Here is an 18,018-nt window from a genome sequence, read left to right as displayed (position 1 = left end):
AGTAAATTGAGTTTAATATCTTGTATTTAGAAAAGTGCTATTTCATCTCTGTTGGGGCATTTTTGGCCCATTCTCAGTATATTCCCAGAGAAATCATGCATTCTACAGTTGTAATAAGAAATATTTTCATACATTTCAACAATATATATTGACTGTCCACCATGTTCAAAACACATGTTGTTTAGTCCCTAAGTCGGATCTGGCACTTTTGAGAACCCCCGGGACTGTATGTAGCCTGCCAGGCTTCTCTGCCCATGGGATTTCCCAGGCAAGAATACTGGAATGGGGTGCCATTTTCTTCTCCAGGTGATCTTCTCAACCCAGGGATTGAACCTGCCTCTTCTGCATTGCCCGGAAGGTTCTCTATCACTGACCACCTGGCAAGTTCCTCCAAACAGATACAGGTAACAAATATATGGTGCTGAAAAACGGAAGTTTTCACAATCCAGTGATGGTGAAAGATGATGTGCAAGTAAAATATAATTTAATATGTCAAGTAATAACAGTTGTGATAAAAAAAAAACACAACTAGATATAAAAGAGAGTAGTAGGATGTATTTTCAAGTACTGAGTGTTCAAGTAAGGCTAGCAGACAAGGTGACAATTGAACAGATAACTCAAGCAAGGGAAAGAAGGATCTAGTATGATATCAAGAGAAATATGTGCCTGGCGAGGGAATGGCCACTACAAAGGACCTAAGGAAAATGCTTGTTCCTTGAACTTTGTGAATTTAGTTTCAAAAGCATCTTGTGAATTAAAACTTCTCCTGTCCTTAGTACCTTCTGCTGACTGAGGTCTGGACTCTGTGATAAGGCACGTTAACATATGAGTCCAAGCACCTCTGCTTGAAGAACTGCCTTCAAGGAACAAGCACACACGTGCACACACACACACATTCACACCGTGTCATCCTGGACTATGTTGCTACTACACATTTCTCACCCACAAACATACTCCTCACACCATATACCATTATAACTCAAGCTAATCATGCCAGATAATCTTTCTCCTACAGAATGTGTAAGTGGTACCCAGAAATTCCAGTTTATAGACTGCCCATGGACCAACAAACTTGGGGTGCATTTTTATGATCACTTTCAGCTTTGTATTTAAAGAAACAAAAAAGTATGTGTGTGTGTGAAAGAGAGATGGAGGGAGAGAGAAGAGAGGGAAATGAAATAGACTTTGGAGGGTAAAAGATTTAATAAGCTCTAATGAGAAGGCAATAGCAACTCACTCCAGTATTCTTGCCTGGGAAATCTCATGGACAGAGGAGACTGGTAGGCTGCAGTCCATGGGGTTGTGAAGAGTAAGACACCACTGAGCGACTTGACTTTCACTTTACACTTTGATGCATCGGAGAAGGAAAAGGCAACCCACGCCTGTGTTCTTGCCTTGAGAATACCATGGACAGAGGTAGGCTGCCATCTATGGTGTCGCACAGAGTCGGACACGACTAAAGCAACTTAGCAGCAGCAGCAATGAGGCCTTACAAATAGCTGTGAAAAGAGGAGAAGTGAAAAGCAAAGGAGAAAAGGAAATATATTCCCATTTGAATGTAGCCTTCCAAAGAAAAGCAAGGAGAGATAAGAAAGCCTTCCTCAGCGATCAATACAAAGAAATAGAGGAAAACAACAGAATGGGAAAGATTGGAGACCTCTTCAAGAAAATTAGAGATACCGTGGGAACATTTCATGCAAAGATGGGCTTGATAAAGGACAGAAATGGTATGGGCCTAGCAGAAGCTGAAGATATTAAGAGGTGACAAGAATACACAGAAGAATTTTATAAAAAAGATCTTCATGACCCAGATAATCACGATTGTGTGTCACTCACCTAGAGGCAGACATACTGGAATGTGAAGTCAAGTGGGCCTTAGAAAGCATCACTACAAACAAAGCTAGTGGAGGTGAAGGAATTCCAGTTGAACTATTTCAAATCCTGAAAGATGATCCTGTGAAAGTGCTACACTCAATATACCAGCAAATATGGAAAACTCAGCAGTGGCCACAGGACTGGAAAAGGTCAGTTTTCATTCCAGTACCAAAAAAAGGCAATCCCAAAGAATGTTCCAACTACCACACAATTGCACTCATCTCACATGCTAGTAAAGTAATGCTCAAAATTCTCCAAGCCAGGCTTCAGCAATACATGAACTGTGAAGTTCATGCTGAACTTCATGCTGAAGTTCAAGCTGGTTTTAGAAAAGGCAGAGCAACCAGAGATCAAATTTCCAACATCTGCTGGATCATCAAAAAAGCAAGAGAGTTCCAGAAAAACATCAATTTCTGTTTTATTGACTATGCCAAAGACTTTGACTCTGTGGATCAAACAAACTGCGAAAAATTCTTCAAGAGATGGGAATACCAGACCACCTGACCTGCCTCTTGAGAAACCTGTATACAGGTCAGGAATCAACAGTTAGAACTGGACATGGAACAACAGGCTGGTTCCAAATAGGAAAAGGAGTACGTCAAGGCTGTATATTGTCACCCTGCTTATTTAACTTCTATGCAGATTACATCATGAGAAACGCTGGGCTGGAAGAAGCACAAGTTGGAAATAAGATTGCCTGGAGAAATATCAATAACCTCAGATATGCAGATGACACCACCCTTATGGCAGAAAGTGAAGAGGAACTAAACAGCCTCTTGATGAAAGTGAAAGAGGAGAGTGAAAAAGTTGGCTTAAAGATCAACATTCAGGTAACTAAGATCATGGCTCTGGTCCCATCACTTCGTGACAAATAGATGGGGAAACCGTGGAAAGAGTGTCAGACTTTATTTTTGAGGGGCTCCAAAGTCACTGCAGATGGTGATTGCAGCCATGAAATTAAAAGACACTTGCTCCTTGGAAGGAAAGTTATGAAACCTAGATAGCATATTAAAAAGCAGAGACATTACTTTGCCAACAAAGGTCCATCTAGTCAAGGCGATGGTTTTTCCAGTGGTCGTGTATGGATGTGAGAGTTGGACTGTGAAGAAAGCTGAGCACCGAAAAATTGATGCTTTTGAACTGTGGTGTAGGAGAAGACTCTTGCGAGCCCCTTGGACTGCAAAGAGATCCAACCAGTCCATCCTAAAGGAGATCAGTCCTGGGTATTCGTTGGAAGGACTGATGCTGAAGCTGAAACTCCAATACTTTGGTCACCTGATGTGAAGAACTCACTCATTGGAAAAGCCCCTGATGCTGGGAGGGTTTGGGGGCAGGAGGACAAGAGGATGACAGAGGATGAGATGGCTCGATGGCATCACCAACTCAATGGACATGAGTTTGAGTAAACTGTGGGAGTTGGTGATGGACAGGGAGGCCTGGCATGCTGCGATTCATGGAGTTGCAAAGAGTCGGACACGACTGAGTGACTGAGGTGAACGGAACTGAATGGTCCCTGAAACTATGTGATGTGTTAAAACTTCCTTTGTTTGACAACATTCTAATTCCAGTTATCTCTACTTGATGCCCAGGAAAAATAATTTTCAAAAAGAAAATACATGTTTGCCATGATAGAAATAGTTATACTTTTATAATGAAATAAACCTGAAATATTTGACTACCCCAAAAGAAAAATGGGCAAAGTAAATAAACCAACAAAAATGAATATCCAAAGGAAGACAGCAAAAGCTAAACATGTTTTATATAAAGCAATAGAAGACACTTTTCCTGAATCTTTTCCATCTATTTGACCAATTTCCTACTGTTCTATAGGGAATGCGGCAAGCTCTTTCCCAGTTTCCTTATGGGGCACTGTGTGTTTGTTATTCTTGGAGTTTATGCACTATCACATTTTAAAAAATAAATTTGATGAGCATACCCCACTATCTGGTCTTTGTTCAACATGCAAAAGGGTTTTCAAACTATACTCTGTAAACTCTACAAATACCATGTCAATCGATCTTTTTGTCCTGAATATAATTTTTCCATAGGATTTTTTCATATTTTTCATAGGATTCATGCCTATAAAAGTTATATTATGATAGATGTTCATTGTACTATTACTTCACCATGAAAATGCAAAATCCTAATCACTAGAGACTTCAACTGCTATGATCACTATTGTACTTTCAGAAAGATATGTGAATATATGTGACCTCATATAGAAACATGGATTTTCCAGGTGATGCTAGTGGTAAAGAACCTGCCTGCCAATGCAGGAGGCATAAGAGAGGCAGGTTCAGTTCCTGGGTCAGGAAGATCCCCTGGAGGAGGGAATGCAGTCCACTCCAGTATTCTTGCCTGGAGAATCCCATAGACAGAGGAGCCTGGTGAGCTCCAGTCCTTATGGTAGCAGAGTCAGATACAAATGAAGCCATTTAGCAGGCATGCCATCAAACAGAAACTTATTTAAATATATGTGAAGTTACAAAATAAAGGGAATTGCAGGAAAAATAATTGAATAAATGTGTTCCAAAGTATTTGTATTTTTAAAAATTGAATGGAGTTTCATACACTACTCAAACATTAAAATGGTAATGATGTGCTGATATCCAATTGGACTAATAATTAAATTGGGAAATGTGTAAATATGAATATAATATATAATGTAATAGATTTTGTTAAAGACATATAAGGTTGTACTTCAATTTGGGAAGATTAGATTATAGAATAAATCAGAGAGATTATCTATCCAATATAATATCAGTCCTCTTCGGTGAATACCTAGAAAACTACACACTAAAATCCACAAGTGTGCCGAACTGTCTTAAAGCAAGAAATCCAGCATAAGATAGATGTATCTTATCTCCATAGATACATACGTAGATGAATGTATCTCCAACTCTTTGCAACCCTATGGACCACAGTCCACCAGGCTCCTCTGTCCATGGGATTCTCCAAACATGAATACTGGAGTGGGTTGCCATGCCCTCCTCCAGGGGATTTTCCAGATCCAGGGATGCAGCTAATTCTCTTACTTCTCCTGCATTGGCAGGTTTGTCCTTTACCACTAGTGTCACCTAGGAGGCCCATAATAAGTGATTAATTAGCATTAAAAAATATACAGGAAAACAATCACTGCCATGATTTAAAAACAAATATTTTCAATGAAGAATATTACAGTGACAGCTCAATTATTTCAATAAATATGTGAAAAGCAATGGAGAAAACGCCATATGACTGACTGACCACATAAATTTTATAAATTACCAAACATTGTCACAAATACAACTATATATACATAAAATAACTAAATGGCAAGCATTTTGTGGAAAGAAAATAAAGCTTCTAATTCATCTTGAATAATGTGAGCAAAGACAGGAATAAAAATACTCCAACTGCAGCAAACAAAGGGTTCCCACAGACAAGTTTGATCAACAGAGTAAATGTATAATAGAGATAAATATATATGTGTATGTGTATGTGTGTGCGCTCAGTCATTTCCAACTCTTTCTATATAAGTATGCATATAAAACTTTTCAGCAAAGGTCTTTCCCAGTTGCTCAGGAGGTAAAGAATCTGCCTGCAATGCAGGAGACACAGGAAATGTGGATTTGATCCCCTGGATGGGAATTATCCCTTGGAGGAGGAAACGGGAACCTACACCAGTATTCTTGCTTGGAGAATCCAATGGACAGAGGAGATGGCAGGCTACAGTCCATGGGGTTACAAAGAGTCAGACAATACTGAACATTACAACAAAAAGAAAGTGATTATCTGTCAATAATTTTTTAAATTTATTTAGTTTTAATTGGAGGATGATTACTTTACACTATTATATTGATTTCTGCCCTACATGAACGTGAATCAGCCATCACATACATATGCTTGCAGGGATATATTTTCATGAAGCCCTTGGTTCAGATCTTACTCATTAATATGGAAACAGTCAAATATGACCCATCTTAAAAAAAAAAATCCTTACTTCATTATACATATGTCCACATCTAATAACTTATTTCTCTACTCTTGTTGGTTCGTACTCACATTAGCCTATTTTCAAATTTTACTGGAAACACATTATGCCTCCCATTCTGTCTTCTACCTGGACTTCCATTTTTATCGTTTAATTGGCAACACTGAGCCTTATCTTATTGAGGTCAGTTTTTGATTCTCTTTTGTGTGCCTGCTCAGTCGCTCAGTTGTGTCCGACTCTGCGAGCCTCCAGACTGTAGCCCACCAGGCTCCTCTGTCCATGGAATTCTCCAGGCAAAAATCCTGAAAGGGTTGCCATGTCCTCCTCCAGGGGATCTTCCTAGCCCAGGGATCGAATCCGTGTGTCTTACGTCTCCTGCATTGCCAAGAAGATTCTTTACCACTAGTGCCATCTGGAAGCCCTTGCTCCTCTTTTAGTCCTAAGTAAATACATTTATTTATGAATTAGGGTTTCCTGAGTGGTGCTAGTGATAAAGAATCCACTGCCAATCCAGGAGATGTAAGATACTCAGGTTCAGTCTCTGGGTTGGGAAGATCCCCTGAAGGGGGAAACAGCAACCCACTTCAGTATTCTTGCCTGAAAAATTCCATGGACAGAGGAGCCTAGCAGGCTATAGCCCATGGGGTTGCAGAGTCGAACATGACTGAGTAAACAAGCATGCACACACAATAATCAGGGTAGCAAAATTTCTCACTAATCTCTGGTGTCTGAGATGGGCTGGACTCAATCACAGGTGACCTCAGATAAATGTTCAAGGTTTGCATGGCATTTCTCTCCCACAGTGTCTACTGGGCTCTCAGATTCACCTAGATGGGAACTGAAAGAAAGGTCTTTGTGTGGAAGTTCAAATGCCTCCTGGAGGGTTGATAATAGAAGCTCTGTCCCCACAAGAGAACTGGAGGGAGTAAAGGAATGGTTTCCAAGCCAAACTCAGATTTTCAAAGGAAACATGTCTGTGGCATCCAAGATTTCTCAGGCTGAGGGGACCGCAGCAGAGGAGGTTTTATAGCTCACCTGGCTTCTCATTTGGCATCTTTCTGCTGTAATATCCATACTCTGTACCTGATTTCCCTGGGGACAGGGTTCTGGACGGAAAGGAAAATTTTCCAGTTCATTCTTTGTTCCTAAGAGGTCAGGTTACAAGGCAGGTGAATTCTGTTTTTATTCCTCCTTCTCCTTAATTCTCCTGTGTCCAGAGGTCTAAACCATGCCAGCAATGTATCCCAGTCTGAGCTAAAGTTTCCTCAAAGTCTAAGGTTAAGAATTCTCACTTAATTTAGTCCCTCAGATCTTTCAAGTTTTCAAGAGTGGTGACCACATAACTCCTGAGAGTTCTAAAAAATATTTTATGAATATGACAACTATGTCCTTCCACATAAAACGCTGGGCACTACACTCATTGACTCCCTGATATTTTTGCCAACTCAATTAGGATTTTTATGCTTATATCAGAAGTTAAGAGCTGTCCTTTAGTACTTCATTATGTTTTGAATTATGTGACAAATTTAAATATTTTTGTACACTATAACCTAAAAGCACAGAATATGGACTGTCTGCATTAATTTTTATAGAAGTTCATGTTGTGATACAGTCTTCTTATATATTATGACTTCGTTCTGCACTAGAGAAATGAGACACAGAGGGGCTTAATGTTCTGCTCCAAGGTGTGACCAAGAAAGGGATGGAGTCTAGATTGGGTGTCTTGATTGTCAGAATGCTTTCAGTTCATAAATTCTATGACAGTGATTTGCAATCAGAGATGACTTTGCAGCAGGTGATATTTTTCAGGATCTAAAGGGATCCTGTAATTCATAGGACAGTATCCCATATTTATAATTATACCACCTCAAATACCATCAGTGGAAAGGTCTAAAATGTATTCTAGTCCAGCACTTTTCTAAATTGACTGTTTTTAAAAAGAACTATAAGAAGTTCTATACCAAGAACTATAGTTCAAATGAAAACTATGATTCAGCAGGTCTGATTCAAGAAGCCAGGGACTCTGCATTTCTAACAAGATCCTACATGTTCTTAACACTGCATATCCTTGTCTAGGTAGCAAGAAAATGTTTCTGTTATTAAACTCTGCAAATTTAGATATTTTTATACACCTAGTGGCTCAGACAGTAAAGAATCTGCCTTCTGTGAGACCTGGGTTTGATCCCTGGGTTGGGAAGATCCCCTGGAAGAGGACATGGCAACCCACTCCAGTATTCTTGCCTGGAGAATCCCCATGGACACAGGAGCCTGACAGACGACAGTCCATGGGGTCACAAAGAGTCAGACAAGACTGAGCGACTTAGCACAGCACAGCACAAACACTACAACCTATCTTAGCACATTATGCGGACCGTCTGCTTTAATTTTTATACTAGCTCCTTCTGTGATGTAATCTCCTTATGTTCTTCATGCTCCAGTATAGACATGAGATACAGGGGGGTTTAATGTCCTGTTCAAAAATATAAACCAAGAAAGACTTGATTGGGAGTCTCAATTATCAGAACACATTTAGTTCACAAGGTCTGTGGCAGTGAATCTCAATCAGAGATGACTTTGCAGCTGGTCATGTGTTTCAGTGTCTAAAGGAATCCTACACATGTAATGCATAGGACAGCATCCAATACAAACATTTATACTGCCTCAAATACCATCAGTGAAAAGGAATAAAACTTATTCTAGTCTAGCACTTTCCTAAGTTGACGATTCTTAAAAATTACCAAGGACTATAATTCACATGCAAATTATGACTCAGCAGGTCTGATTCAAGGTACCAGGAACTCTACATTTCTGACAATGTCCTACATGTTCTTGACACTGCCGATCCTTGTCTGGTAGCACTGATTCTGTTAGAATCAGATATAAACAGTTTTAGGTCTTTATCAAGAATCTTCCATGTATATAATTTTGAACATTTCACTTGCTCTGTAAGCAGTGGTAAATTTTGTTTGATTTTTTTAGTGGGAGAAGTCAAGGGTGTGGTGGTTTGAGAGAATACCATTGAAATATGTACATTACCATATGTAAAACAGATGACCAGTGCAATATCAATTCATGAAGCTGGGCACCCAAAGCCAGGGCACTGGGACAACCCAGAGGGATAGAGCGGGAGGGAGGTGGAAGGGGGTTCAGGATGGGGAGGGAGGGAACACGTGTATACTTATGGTCGATTCATGTTGATATATGGTGAAAAACCATCAAAAATGTCGTTATGGTAGTTATCCTCCAGTTAAAGTAATCTTTTTAGAAAGAACTTTTGAGTGACATCAAATGATATATATCGGAGGAAAGACACTTTAGTACTTTAGTGCAGAATAAGATACTCAAAAGATAACCACACCCCATTCTAAAACCTTTTGAATATCCAATCTAGATAGCAAGGGAGACACTTGAGTAGGTAGCCTGTCCCTTCTCCAGGGGATCTTCCCAATCCAGGAATTGAACCAGGGTCTCCTGAATTGCAGGCAGATTCTTTACCAGCTGAGCTACCAGGGAAGCCCGAGATTATATTAGCAAATGAAATAAAGTAAATAATCATTGATCTTGATATCAGATTAACATGAATATTCAGCTTTGAATAATGTGATCACAGGGATCCTCTAAATGCAGAAGAGAAAGGAAGAAGAATTAGAGTCAGATAGTTATTTTTAAATGCTCTGCACCTGGGTTTGAAGATAGAAGAAAGACCATGAGCCAAGGAATGCTGGTGGCCACTAGAAGAAAAACAGCAAAGGGAATGCATTGCCCTCTGGAGTGTTCAGGAGGATCAGGGTCCCGCAGGCATCATAATTTTAGCTCAGTGAGACTTCAGACTTCTCAAGAGTTTTAAGATACACATATATTTTAAACCACTAGTGTGGTAATTTGTTACAAGAGCATGCATGCATGCTAAGTGACTTCAGTGGTGTCTGACTCTGCGACCCCATGGCCTGTAGCCTTCCAGTCTCCTCTGTCCATGGTGATTCTTGAGGTAAGAATACTGGAGTGAGCTGCCATGCCCTCCTCCAAGGAGTCTTCCCAAACCAGAGACGGAACCTGTGTCTCTTGCGGGAGCAATAGGAATCTAATCTAGATATGTGTCCAATCAGATATTGTTCTTGGAGCTGAGTTTAAACCTTTCAATTCAATTAGTGAATTTCTCTTATCTAAAGGTATTTTGTCATGAAATCCTACCTTAAACAGGAGACAACTGAGTCCTTTATGAGGTATTCTGATTCATTAGCTGCTAGAGAGAATTTCTCATTGCCTAAAGGTAAATATGGTTTTAACTGTGAGGTCTTTGAAGATTTAAGATGAGAAATGTAAATTATTATTAATATTACAGGCACACATTGTACTTAAAAGCTTTCTGTCAATATTTCTAAGTTCTTTCTATTTTCTGTGATTTCAAGCATCTGTCCTTTTCACTTCCATCCGTCTAACTTCCTCTCAAGTTTATTTTCAACTTGGGATGGATTACAAATGAGACTGTAGGCACGTGCATACAAGTGTGAGTGTATTAATTTCAGAGAAAGGTGTGTACAGATGCAGGCACACATATGCATACATATACATCTAACCTTGACCTTAAGTTGGAAAAGCCAACGACTTTTCTAACAGAAACAACTTTTCTAAAAGAAAGGACTGAGCTAAAGAGCAAGATCCTATAGGGAATAAAATGGAATGCCTTGCTACGAAACACACTATATGCTAAGGTCTACATTTGGGAGAAGAGAAATTACGGTAGTGATATCCAAAGGAATGATGAACAGAAGGTGATAACCTGAGCTATCATACTTACATTCATAAAATTATGTCACTGGGTTTAGTCACCAAGGTAGTTTCTCTTTTCCAGAAAGGAAACAGAACTCATGATTATTCACTCAATAAAATGAAATCAATTTGATCTGTATATAACATTTCAAAGAGATCATTCTTTGGAGATACATCCAGTCTATGAGATACACATATTCACAACTTTATTTCACTTAAGGTTGTGAATCAATTTGAGAGAGTAGAAAAATGGCAAAAGATGAAGCATAGATGACAGAACAGAAAAGCTAATGAAGTAAGTTGCTGAAGTTGCATAGAGAAGTCAAAATCTAAGAAAAGGAAATAGCAGACAATAAGTTGAAGGAGCAAGTGCTAAAAGACAACTAAAAAAATTACTTGCTTCTGAAAATGCAAATCAAGTACACCAAAAAAGGGACTGCCCTAAGAGAGCTAATAAAAAAATAAAAATTAAAAATTAAAAAAAACTCCAAAAGTCATCCCTCCTGTCATAGAGAAATGCATTAGGCCAAAGAGTGTAAATCTAAATTTGATATTGAAGGAAAACCTAATCCGGAAAACTCCAAGCAGGAGACCCCCCAGATCCCCTTCAACAAAAACCGGGGGCAAATTCCATCTTTTCCCTCAAACCCTCAACATCCGACAGTGCAGCTGTCAATATACCAGCCCTAAATGACTTTCTCCTTTACCCTCAAGCAGTCCCCTCTAGAATACCTACCGGACTTTTTGGGCCCCTGCCCCCACAAACCTTCGGTCTTTTACTTGGCTGATCTAGTTTGACTTAACAGGCAGGAAGGCCAGGGGGTCTCCAAATGGAGAAAATAGGCTGCAAGTGTCAGTTTTATCTCTCTTAGCGGCAGGAGGAAACAAACTATATGTATGTATGTATGTATATATATATATGTATATATATATATTTTTTTTTTTTCCTTACAAATTTAAAAGGAGGTTTCTCTTAAAATGCTATGTTGCCATAATGACAGCTGGTTTCACTTAGAATGAACCACTCTCAAACCCTGAGTTAACCAGTGCATTTTTCTTATGGAAATGTTTGTCTTAAGCTATGTTAATGTGCTGTGTGGTAATCTGCCTTTATTCAAGATGCATGTCAATCATTTTATGGGAGGGGACAACTCGCCTGGTGCCAAGGTTATCTCAAAATGCATGTTGTGGGTGAGGGGCCTGGTGCTATTCTCTGAGTTTTGAGACATTTCCTTTCTCTAATTAGCAGACTGCTAGTAGTTATATGACATCTGGCTAAAGACTAGCAGGGGGGCACTCTTTCTGCCCCATTCTGATGTCTGTCAGAAGCTTTCTCTATCTCATTTATACTTCAATAAAACTTTATTACAAATAAATCTCAATTTGAAAATGCATTACAAACTTCTACCAATTTCCAAATAGCTTTTCTAAAATATTTTTGAGAAATTTCATTTCTTTATCCTTCTGGTAAGCTGTGAGATTTCTTCAAAAATACTGAATTTATTATTTCTCACAATATCACATCACAGTCTATACCACAAGCTGAAATTTTTTATATAGATGGAACTAAAAATGCCAAAGCTTCACTCTGGTCTCTTAAAAGATATAAAGTATTTTATACTACATTTCATTCTGCTCAACAAAATGAATTATATGCCCTTATTCAAGTTATTTGCCTACATCCTCACCCCATTAATATAGTCTCTGACTCTATATATTGTTTTTGTATTAAAAAAATATAGAAATCTCCACAATAAACTCCTAGTTCTATTAAATCAGACAATGGCCCTGCCTATATTTCTAGGCACTTTAAACAATTTTTGCAATCTTTTTCTATTAAACATATTACAGATATTCCTTATAATACACAGGCACAAGACATAGTTGAACGAACACATCACACAAGTTACAAATAGAGTTACAAATAAAAAAGAAGGGGGAATACACAGATACACTACTTTCTTCCTTATCTAAAGCAGACTTTACTAGATTCCAACATAAGATATTTTCTAAACCTATAACTATTGTTAATACAGTTTTATTTGTTTTACATTTTTTAACCTCTTTGGAAGATTCAACCCAAGGGGGACCCCGACATTCAAAATTTAGATGAAACAACAAGAACCCCAGGAGGAAGAAATTCCAATATGGGCCATGGCAGCTCTAAAGATCTCCAGGAAGCACCGCCCTCAGGGACATCAACCCTTTGATCTCCCCACTGGCGGACAAATAAAAACCCTTACTAATCAAGTTAAAAATCTGGTTTCTCAACAGGAAATGCCTCAGAGTCCTGAAAACCTTCTTATCACTATGCTCTCTTGGCCTATGTGACCCACACTCAAGCAGGCTTAACTAATATTAAAAACCACACTTCTCAGACTTGACTGGGCTTACTTACCCAACCCCCCTTTATTACAGGTCATAAAATGGATGGAGAAAAGATCTATCATATCAACCAATGACTCCACCCATACGCACCCTCCCTGGAACCCTCACACCCTGGGGAGGAAAGAAAACTAATTAGCATTTCTTTAGGCTATGAAGTCCTTCCTTTGTGTATAGGCCCAACAAAATTATGCGTAAACATTAGCTGACAAACTTGGGCTTTTGCCTGCCTCCAAAAGAAGACTTTCGGACATTGCTGCCCTTTCCCTGTCTGTGAACCATGTTTATACACCTGAGACTTTAGGGAAAGAGTTAGGGAAAGAACAGAGAACATTATGCAAAGGGTTTACTTATAAGAACTTTACATATACTCCTGTTCGTTGAGACAAATGTCAAGCCAAATCTGGGAAGTTAATGTTTGTGGCTAATCATACAGTTGTTGATTGGGGACCCCATGGTATGTGGTTGTCTAACCGCTCAGATGATATTAACAGCATTGCATGTGACTGTGCTACTCAAAATTGCTAACCCTGCGCTGGAACATTACCATGACAGAGGACTTCTTGGCTGGCTTGAGGGTGGAATGGCACCCCCTCACTTCCTCACATCGTCCTCCATAAACAAACTGGGCCTGAACAATGGGACATATGGAAGCGCTGCCAGCACTGAAGAACTTGGTACTTAGACCAGACATTTCACAGGGACCAGTCATGGTCATAGTAACTATTTCTTTCGCTATAATCAGTCATATTTTATACAGACCTGTGTCCCACTTCATTTTGTTATAGCCATAAGAAATTTACAATTTAATAAGACTTTATGTTCTGTAATTTGTATTAATTGTCAATTTTGTGTTACTCCTGTTCAGTACAATCATACTACCTACAACTGGGAACAAATCAAATTTCATTTACATGATAATGCCTCTCTGAATGTACAATTACTGCAAAACAAAAAATCTTTAAAACTTTTCCTAAACGTCTGCACTCTTCCACTGATTTGGAAACTTTAGCTGAACAAATTACCCTGGCTAGAACCACAAGGTTGGTTTCAAAGTATTACTCACAGCATCGGGTCTGGAACTGTAACTTTGGTGATTGTCTTGATAATTATATTTGTTGCTTGTCGTCACCTTTGTATAAGGTTGGTTAATACTAACCAAACTCTTTTGGCCAGGATTTTTTTTTTTTACAAATATAATAAATTAGGGGAAATTGTCAGGAAGCAGTTAACGGGAGGCTTCCTGTGTGCTGTTTGTATCTGTCAGGGATCCTTTGTTCCTTATGACTTCCTGAATATTCAGGAATTAAGAGCAGGGACAAGACTTTACCAGGGCTGAGAAATCCAGGCATTTCCTTTGTTAGTTTTTCAATACAGTGATAATAAGTACCCTCTTCCTTCTTATGAACCATATGGTAAAAGTGATTGTTTACAACTCTGTCTCTTTAATATGGATCGCCTTATGTTTTGTAAGTCTAGAATTTTAATCTTTATCTTTGCTGAGAATAACTACCTTGTAAGGGAGTATATATGCCCACACCATGTTGATTAAAACACCTTTGCTCCATCAGAGCTTGGGTCCCCATGTCTTTCTTTCTTTCTTTCTCTTCCTCTCTTTCTATCTCTCTATTCCTGGCTGATTCCCAGGATTGCAAAGGCCAACTGCATAACCCAGGGAATATTAGCCTCTTTCCTTCTTTCACTCTCTCATCGTCCACTCTGGACCACCAAGTTCCAGTCCAATAAAGGACCAACACAGATGCACCCAGTCTTATGAGATATATGGGCATTTCCATATATTTGACTTAAGGAGGTGAATCAATTTAGAAAAGTAGAAAAAAGTTAATGAAGCAAGTTGCTGAAATTGTATAGAGAAGTTTAAAGCAAAGAAATGGAAATAGCAGACAATAAGCAGAAGGATCAAGTGCCATTTTCATAATCTGATCAAGGAATAATAAATATGTGACCCTGAGGCTTTGACCCTGCTATCATGTGCAACTTTAAGAATAGATTTAGAATGAAAGAACCATGAGGAATAAGAGATGTGGAAAGTAGTTGAAAATATGCAAAAGTGTGATGTATTTGCACCACATATGAAGAATATTCCTTTTCATTTTTGTTTAAGGCAAGGATTTGCAAGAGAAGAATATTTGATTGATGGCTCAATTCCTTCAGTTAAAAAATATTGGAGAGAGCCTAAGATGACTGACACAGATTTTGCCATACAAAATTTAAATTCTCAGAAATTCTGCACAAATAATTGTATACATAATGACATATCTAAGGATAAAAGCAATCTTGATCATAAAAATCCAATTCCTAGTTTCAAGGCATATAATGATTAAAAAGAAAAACAGGAGCAAAAACATGCTGAATTTCCTATATGAAAGTAAATAACTTGACTGATCAGTTGCAAAAGGAAACAGTAATGGGCTAACGATTCTACCAGATCAAAACAGTCACTCAGAAAGGAAATCAGTGTGAATATTCATTGGAAAGACTGATGCTGAAGCTGGAGCTCCACTACTTTGGCCACCTGATGTGAAGAGCTGACTCACTGGAAAAGATCCCTATGCTGGGAAAGATTGAAGGCAGGAGAAGGGAACGACAGAGGATAAGATGGTCGGGTGGCATCACGGACTTGAGGGACATGAGTCTGAGCAAGCTCTGCAAGTTCGTGATGGACAGGGAAGCCTGGTGTGCTGCAGTCCGTGTGGTTGCAAAGAGTCAGACACAACTGAGCAAGTGAACTGAACTGAATGATTCTACACATATATTTAATATTATAGGAAATGAAATAATGGCAGGGTAAGCTCTTTGGCATACAATTTTGATTTAATAATCTTTTTTATTTGAATATTAAGAGGGCGGAGACACTGAAATGTATGCCACATCAATTGCTGTTGCAAGGGAAATGTTTGCCAGCATTCTAGGTCTGCATCTTATTCATCATAGTTAAATATGCTTCTGTTAGAAAAACATGCTACATCACTGTACATCCCTCCACAGCTAATACCCTTTAACTCTACTTCAGTTAATGACAAATGTACTTGGGCTTAGGTTCTACTTTGACTGAAAACTGAAGTTTACAATATAAACTTACTAGCTTACTAACTGTTGGGGGACATTAAAGTGACTTGCTCAGATGACTAAGGCTTTACTGTTTGTAAGGCCTGGCTGAGGGAGCATTCCCAGTGGTTTGAATTTTAAAACCGCCGTTTTCTCCCTTTGGTTTTAAGTCTTACCCTATTGAGCTGTTAGGCTCAGACTCAGGTCCTGGTGGAGTGTATTGATGAGAATACTGGAACTGGCTTGAAAACCACTTTTCAAATATTTTCATGTGCAGGTTGATATAAGCTGATGACCAAGGACACTTTTTTCATAGGAATGAAACCTATTTAGTTTCCTCAGAACTCTTTTCGTGCAGTATCTTTAGCATTCAATAAGATGATCCTATCTTTTGGATGATTTTTTTTCTTCTACTTATTTGCTATACTGTAAAAAATACATTAGCAATATGAAATGTTGGTTGCTTGCGAGGGTTACATGTTACTAGGTCATATTATTTGATTTGCATGATAAATTGATGAATATATTTATATTTTATTGCTATTTTCTTGGAGTTTTTAAAATAATATGAAAATTAGAGATTAGTCTTTGGTTTTTCTCATACCACTGCTATTGTAGAAGGCTGTTGGCTTTTGGTATCATAATTAAAATAGTTTTAGAAAATTCACTAACACTTATTTTCACGTGCCTGCAGATATGTTTTATGTATTTCAAACAGGTTTTCTGAGATTTCAAAATTAGCAATTTTGAAATCTTCTCTGGGTGGTAAAGTTGGTTGATGACTCAATATCTTATTTCATGATTGTCCATTATACATCCTAATCAAGTGAGTAGAAAATACCATGTCATTAACATAGTTTATGGAAAGTATGCACAGGGTCATGCCTTTTTAATTAATGTATTAAAATATTAATCTAAATAAAATACTAGTATCAATTGATTATAAATCAATATAATTTAAATAAAATGAGTAATAATTTAAATAAATAATTATTTTATTATAAACACATTTAACAATAAAGTACAAAACAATTCAAAAGCATCTGAGAAAATTAAGCCTGGGTGACCAGGGGTCAAGGTAGTTAAACAACTGAGATCTTCTTTGGATGCAAAATTACTTTTCATGTGAAGCATTTCTAGCTAGTGGTTGCAACACAGGAGAAGATGATGGTATTAGGAGACCCCAAACTGATAGACAAGAGAGAAGAGACCATTCAGCAAAAGTATTGGTTATTTTATCCTCAGTGATAAGATAAATATATTTCATTGCATTATTTTTGTCTTTCCTAGATTTTATTTTTTCTGTCTTAAAAAGTATTTATTTATCTTTAATTGGAGGATGCTTGCTTTGCAGTATTGTGCTGGCTCCTGCTGTGTGTGACATGAGTCAGCCACAGGTGTGTGCACCTTCCCTCTCTCCTGTGTCTCCCTCCCACCTCCCACCCCATCCCACACCTCTAGGTTATCACGAAGCACCAGATTTGAGCTCCCTGCATCATACAGTAAATTTCCACTGGCTATTCTAATTGTGCATCTGGTACTGTATGTGTTTCAATGGTACTGACTCTATTCGTTTCACCCTCTCCATCCACTGATGAGTCCACAAGTCTCTTCTCTATGTCTGTGTCTCCATTGCTACCCTGCAAATAGGTTCATCAGTACCATCTTTCTAGATTCTATACATCTGCATTAATATATGATATTTGTCTTTCTGTTTCTGACTTCTTTCACTCTGTATAATAGACTCTAGGTTTATCCACCTTATTAGACCTGAATCAAATGTGTTCCTTTTTATGGCTGAGTAATATTCCATTGTGCATATGTACCACACCCTCTTTATCCAAAGAATACTCAACCCCCATGGACTTCCGTTTCTCTGTCTGTGAGATGAACTTATATCAAGGTCAGCCTCAGAAGGGTGACAAGAGAATTAAATGGAATAAAAT

Source organism: Muntiacus reevesi, chromosome 1 (assembly GCF_963930625.1).
Source record: "Muntiacus reevesi chromosome 1, mMunRee1.1, whole genome shotgun sequence".
NCBI lineage: Eukaryota > Metazoa > Chordata > Mammalia > Artiodactyla > Cervidae > Muntiacus > Muntiacus reevesi.
Note: the sequence above shows the minus strand (reverse complement) of the source record.